Source organism: Cherax quadricarinatus, chromosome 87 (genome assembly GCF_038502225.1).
Source record: "Cherax quadricarinatus isolate ZL_2023a chromosome 87, ASM3850222v1, whole genome shotgun sequence".
NCBI lineage: Eukaryota > Metazoa > Arthropoda > Malacostraca > Decapoda > Parastacidae > Cherax > Cherax quadricarinatus.
In genome coordinates this window covers 14,795,382-14,801,855 of record NC_091378.1, presented here as the reverse complement: position 1 = coordinate 14,801,855, position 6,474 = coordinate 14,795,382, and the positions used below count along the sequence as shown (strand labels likewise).

Here is a 6,474-nt window from a genome sequence, read left to right as displayed (position 1 = left end):
AGTGGAGTCATGAGTGGAGTCAGGAGTGGAGTCAGGAGTGGAGTCAGGAGTGGAGTCAGGAGTGGAGTCAGGAGTGGAGTCAGGAGTGGAGTCATGAGTGGAGTCAGGGGTGGAGTCAGGAGTGGAGTCAGGAGTGGAGTCAGGAGTGGAGTCAGGAGTGGAGTCAGGAGTGGAGTCAGGAGTGGAGTCATGAGTGGAGTCAGGAGTGGAGTCAGGAGTGGAGTCAGGAGTGGAGTCAGGAGTGGAGTCAGGAGTGGAGTCAGGAGTGGAGTCAGGAGTGGAGTCAGGGGTGGAGTCAGGAGTGGAGTCAGGGGTGGAGTCAGGAGTGGAGTCAGGAGTGGAGTCAGGGGTGGAGTCAGGAGTGGAGTCAGGGGTGGAGTCAGGAGTGGAGTCATGGGTGGAGTCAGGAGTGGAGTCATGGGTGGAGTCAGGAGTGGAGTCAGGGGTGGAGTCAGGAGTGGAGTCATGGGTGGAGTCAGGAGTGGAGTCATGGGTGGAGTCAGGAGTCATTGTGACAAGTAGAAGAGAGTGTGTGTGGGAGGTTGTACGATGATATATTTAGTAACTGGCTGACCTGTGTAGTGGGTGGTGTTGCTCTCTCTCTCTCCAGCACATGTAAGTATATCTGACTTTATACCCATATGATGCTTTGAATTGTTGGATTAGAAGGCCAGTAGGCCTTCTGCAGTGTTCCTCCATTCTTATTTGATGATATTTTTTAGCACGAATTATTAAAATCAGAGAAAGCACTAATTTTTAGCACGAAGGGTTATCTATCCAGAATAAATCGGGGTGGGAGGGTTTGTCACCCAGGATAACCCAGGGTAGGGAGGATATGTCACCCAGGATAACACAGGGTACGGAGGGTGTGCCACCCAGGATAACCCAGGGAAGGGAGCGTTTGCCACCCAGGATAACCCAGGGTAGGGAGGATATGTCACCCAGGATAACACAGGGTAGGGAGGGTGTGCCACCCAGGATAACCCGGGGTAGGGAAGATATGCCACCCAGGATAACCCGAGGCAGGGAGGGTGTGCCACCCAGGATATTCCAGGGTGCAGAGTGTTTGCCACCCAGAATAACCCAGGGTAGGGAGAGTTTCCCACCCAGGATAACCCGGGGTAGGGAGGATATGCCACCCAGGAAAAACCGGGGTAGAGAGAGGTTGCCACCCAGGATAACCCAGGGTATGGAGTGTTTGCCACCCAGGATAACCCGGGGTAGGGAGGATATGCCACCCAGGATAACCCAGGGTATGGAGTGTTTGCCACCCAGGATAACCCGGGGTAGGGAGGGTTTTACACCAAGGATAACACGGGGTAGGTAGGATATGCCATCCAGGATACCCCAGGGTAGGGAGGGTTTGCCACCCTGGATAACCCGGGGTAGGGAGGATATGCCACCCAGGATAACCCAGGGTAGGGAGGGGTTGCCACCCAGGATAACCCGGGATAAGGAAGTTTGCCACCCAGGATAACCCAGGGTAGGGAGGGTTTGCCACCCATCATAACCCGTGGTAGGGAGGATGTGCCACCCAGGATAACCAGGAATAGGGAGGGTTTTTCCACCCAGGATAACCCGGGATAAGGAAGTTTGCCACCCAGGATAACCCAGGGTAGGGAGGGTTTGCCACCCAAGATAACTCAGGGTAGGGAGTGTTTGCCACCCAGGATAACCCAAGGTAGGGACGGTTTGCACCCAGGATAACCCGGGGTAGGGAGTGTTTGCCAACCAGGATAACCCGGGGTAGGGAGGGTTTGCCACCCAGGATAATCCAGGGTAGGGAGGGTTTGCCACCCAGGATAACCCTGGGTAAGGAGGTTTGCCACCAGGATAACCCGGGGTAGGGAGGATTTGCCACCCAGGATAATCCAGGGTAGGGAGGGTTTGCCACCCTGGATAACCCGGGGTAGGGAGGATATGCCACCCAGGATAACCCAGGGTAGGGAGGGGTTACCACCCAGAATAACCCGGGGTAGGGAGTGTTTGCCACTCTGCATAACCCGGGGTAGGGAGGATTTGCCACCCAGGATAACCCGGGGTAGGGAGGGTTTGCCACCCAGGATAACCCTGGGTAAGGAGGTTTGCCACCAGGATAACCCGGGGTAGGGAGGATTTGCCACCCAGGATAATCCAGGGTAGGGAGGGGTTACCACCCAGAATAACCCGGGGTAGGGAGTGTTTGCCACTCAGCATAACCCGGGGTAGGGAGGATTTGCCACCCAGGATAACCCGGGGTAGGGAGGGTTTGCCACCCAGGATAACCCTGGGTAAGGAGGTTTGCCACCAGGATAACCCGGGGTAGTTAGGATTTGCCACCCAGGATAATCCAGGGTAGGGAGGATTTGCCACCCAGGATAACCCGGGGTAGGGAGGGTTTGCCACCCAGGATAACCCGGGGTAGGGAGGATATACCACCCAGGTTAACACGGGGTAGAGAGGGTTAGCCACCCAGAATAATCTGGGGTAGGGAGTGTTTGCCAACCAAGATAACATGGGCAAGGGAGGGTTAGCCATCCAGGATGACCCGTGGTAGGAAGGATATGCCACCCAGGATAACCAAGGGTAGAGAGGGTTTGCCACCCAGGATAACCTGGGGAAGGGAGCGTTTTCCACACAGGATAACCCAGGGTATGGAGGGTTTGCAACGCAGGATAACCATGGATAGGGAGGGTTAGCCACCAAGAATAATCCGGGGTAGGGAGGGTTAGCCATCCAGGATAACCCGGGGTAGGGTGGATATGCCACCCAGGATGTGAAGGCTTACTCAGCCCTGTAACAACTTCAGTCAGTATTACTAAGGCTGGCTCCTCCTCAGGAAAATTAATGAATAAAATTATTATTATTATAATCAAAAAGAAGCGCTAAGCCACAAGGACTATACAGCGCTAATGAATAAAAAAAAAAAAGAACAAAAACTGACAAATATAAACACTTTATTATCTAAGAAATATGAAATATAAAACACTTAAATATGAAATACTGATCCTACATGAAAGAAAATGAAAAATTAAAAATATAAATGATATCTGAATTCAATGCTAAAAACTTGGGTGTCTGGTGTTGGTGACACTGTGTACTGTTGCAATAGAAGCCGTTGCTGATGATGTTGGGGGGGGGGTCGCAGTTGTTGGTGACAACCCACTGGCTCGTTCTAGTGGCCGTAAGTAATCTTTCCCGATGACAGGAGATCAGGTTCTTGACCGCTGTAATGATGAGGGGTTATGTCCTGATTCTTCATACAAGTGCACAGGCAAGTAAATCCAATATGGGACGTCTCCAGGACGTTAGTCCGTCTCCTTCAGTTTTTCTCGTTTATTGACAGGTGACCCTCTCTGTCATCCAAGAGTAGTGTTGGGAGCTGTGAGTCGAGTGATTTACTGTTTGACCGGAGCCCCACACGTCACCTTTCGGGGGGGAGGAAAGAGGGAGGGGAAGGGATAGTGGGAGCTAGACTGACCCTACGTTAACAAGCAGCCGGCAATCAAACTATCACTTTAGGGGTGGGGGAGAAAAGGCGGGAATAGTGGGAGCTTGACTTACCCTACCTTAACAAGCAGCCGGCAATGAAAGTATTGTTACTATATATTCCCTCGCTACTCCTATCTATTGAACTTTTCCCTCACACAGGATAACCCGGGGTAGGGGAGATATGCCACCCAGGATAACCCGGGGTAATGAGGGTGTGCCACCCAGGATAATTAGGGGTAGGGAGTGTTTGCCACCCAGGAAAACCCAGGGTAGGGAGGGTTTGCCACCCAAGATAACCCGGGGTAGGGAGGGGTTGCCACCCAGGATAATTCGGGGTAGGGAGTGTTTGCCACCCAGGAAAACCCAGGGTAGGGAGGATTTGCCACCCAGGATAACCCAAGGTAGGGAAAGTTTTCCACCCAGGATAACCCGGGATAGGGAGGGTTTGCCACCCACGGTAACCCGGGGTAGGGAGGGGTTGCCACCCAGGATAACCCGGGGTAATGAGGGTGTGCCACCCAGGATAATTCGGGGTAGGGAGTGTTTGCCACCCAGGAAAACCCAGGGTAGGGAGGGTTTGCCACCCAGGATAACCCGGGGTAGGGAGGGTTTGCCACCCAGGATAACCCGGGGTAGGGAGGGTTAGCCACCCAGGATAACCCGGGGTAGGGAGGGTTTGCCACCCAGGATAACCCAGGGTAGGGAGGGTTTGCCACCCAGGATAACCCGGGGTAGGGAGGGTTAGCCACCCATGATAACCCGGGGTAGGGAGGGTTAGCCACCCAGGATAACCCGGGGTAGGGAGGGTTTGCCACCCAGGATAACCCAGGGTAGGGAGGGTTTGCCACCCATGATAACCCGGGGTAGGTAGGGTTAGCCACCCATGATAACCCGGGGTAGGTAGGGTTAGCCACCCAGGATAACCCGGGGTAGGGAGGGTTAGCCACCCAGGATAACCCGGGGTAGGGAGGGTTAGCCACCCAGGATAACCCGGGGTAGGGAGGGTTTGCCACCCAGGATAACCCAGGGTAGGGAGGGTTTGCCACCCATGATAACCCGGGGTAGGGAGGGTTTGCCACCCAGGATAACCCGGGGTAGGTAAGGTTAGCCACCCAAGATGCCACCCACACCAGTCCACTAACACCCAGGAACTTGATGAAGATTAGACCCAGATGCTGCACATGTGTCTCATCTTCATCTTGTCGGTACTGTATACCGTTCATGAACACTCTTGAACCTACTTACTGCTAGGTGAACTGGGGCAACAAGTATAAGGTGACTAACACCGGGCACCTATTTACTGCTAGGTGAATAGGGGCAGCAGGTATATACTTACTGTTAGGTGAAGAGGGGAATCAAGTGTAACGTAACTAATACCCAGGTACCTTCTTATTGCTAGGTGAAGAAGGGCAGCAGGTGTAACGAAACATGTTGCCCGAAATGTTACGAATAACAAGAGTGTTTCTATATAGTAGTATGTTAGTGATGTCAGCTAGGCCTGCATAAGAACATGAGAAAGAAGGAATACTGCAACAGGCCTTGAGGCCTATGCAAGGCAGGTCTAATTCTCCCACCGGCTTAAGCCAATGCCTGATCTGCTAGCACAAGCTAGTCAGGTCCAACCTATTTTTAAAACTACACAACGTCTTAGCTTCTATGACGGTACTCGGGAGTTTGTTCCACTACAACTTTATTACCAAACCAGTGCTTTCCTATATCCTTCCTGAATTTGAATTTTTCCAGTTTAAAACCATTGCTGCGAGTCCTGTCTATGTTAAATATTTTTAGTAGGCTATTTACATCCTCTTTATTAATTGCTGTTTTCCATTTATACACCTCAATCATATCCCCCCTAATTCTACACCTTTCTAGAGAGTGCAGATTCAGGGCCTCAGTCTATCCTCATAGGGAAGATTTCTGATACATGGGATTAACTTTGTCATCCTCCTTCGCACGTTTTCCAGTGCATTTACATCCATTCTGTAATATGGTGACCAAAATTGCGCAGCACAATCTAAGTTAGGCCTAACCAAAGATATATAGAGTTGAAGAACAACCTGAGGACTTCTATTAGTTATAATTCTTGCTATGAAACCAACACTAATGGCAACACTAATGCACTGTTGTCTTGGTTTAAGATTACTGCTAACCAGAACTCCTAAATCCTTTTTCGCAATCCGTAATATTAATTTAAGATCTACATTATTTAGTTTATATAAAGTATGGTTATTTTCCTGTCCAACATTTAGAACTTTGCATTTGTCTATATTAAGCTACATCTGCCACTTCTCCGACCACTGCATCAGTCTATTCAAATCATCCTGGAGTGCACTGATATCCTCATTATTTTGGTGTCATCAGCAAATTTGCTTATGTCACCATTTATTCCCTCATCTATGTCGTTTATGTAGAATGTGATCAAGGGGCCCAACACTGACCCCTGTGGAACACCGCTTGCGACGTGCCCCCATTCTGATTTTCCCCATTCATGCAAACTCTCTGCTGCCTATTTGTCAACCATGCCTCGACCCAGGAAAAAATCTCTCCTCACATTCCGTGTGCCTTAAGTTTTCTCAACAGCCTCTGATGTGGAACTCTATCGAAAGCCTTACTGAAGTCCATATTCACAATATCATATTCTATACCTTGATCTACCTTCTCAAACACCTTAGTGAAGAAAGTTAGTAAATTCATAAGACAGGAACGCCCCTTTGTAAAACCGTGCTGAGATTCATTAATCAATTTATGCCTTTCAAGATGGCTACGAATTGCTTCTGCAATAATTGACTCCATAAATTTTCCTACTATGAAGGAAAGGCTTATTGGTCTATAGTTTGAAGCTAAGGAACTGTCACCTGCCTTGTAAGTACATTTGCCATTTTTTTACTTTTCAGGCACTATTACAACCCAGGAGTTCCAAAGGCCTATTATCCTGGGTGTAAAGGGAGCAAAATAAACACAGCAGAAAACTTTTGGCTTATATTATCCTTCACCAATTTAGAA

The 6,474-nt window shown here is 50.0% G+C and overlaps 1 protein-coding gene across 1 annotated transcript in view; it reads left to right on the top strand.

Annotated features, from left to right (window-relative positions):
- Positions 1–566: 566 nt before the first annotated feature.
- Positions 567–6,474, top strand: part of LOC128703751 (cytochrome P450 2L1) — a 148,784-nt gene continuing 142,876 nt past the window's right edge. Inside the window, exon 1 of the mRNA XM_070103762.1 lies at positions 567–615. The gene's annotated coding sequence lies outside the window, so the exon portion shown is untranslated. The remainder of the gene's footprint in view (positions 616–6,474) is intronic.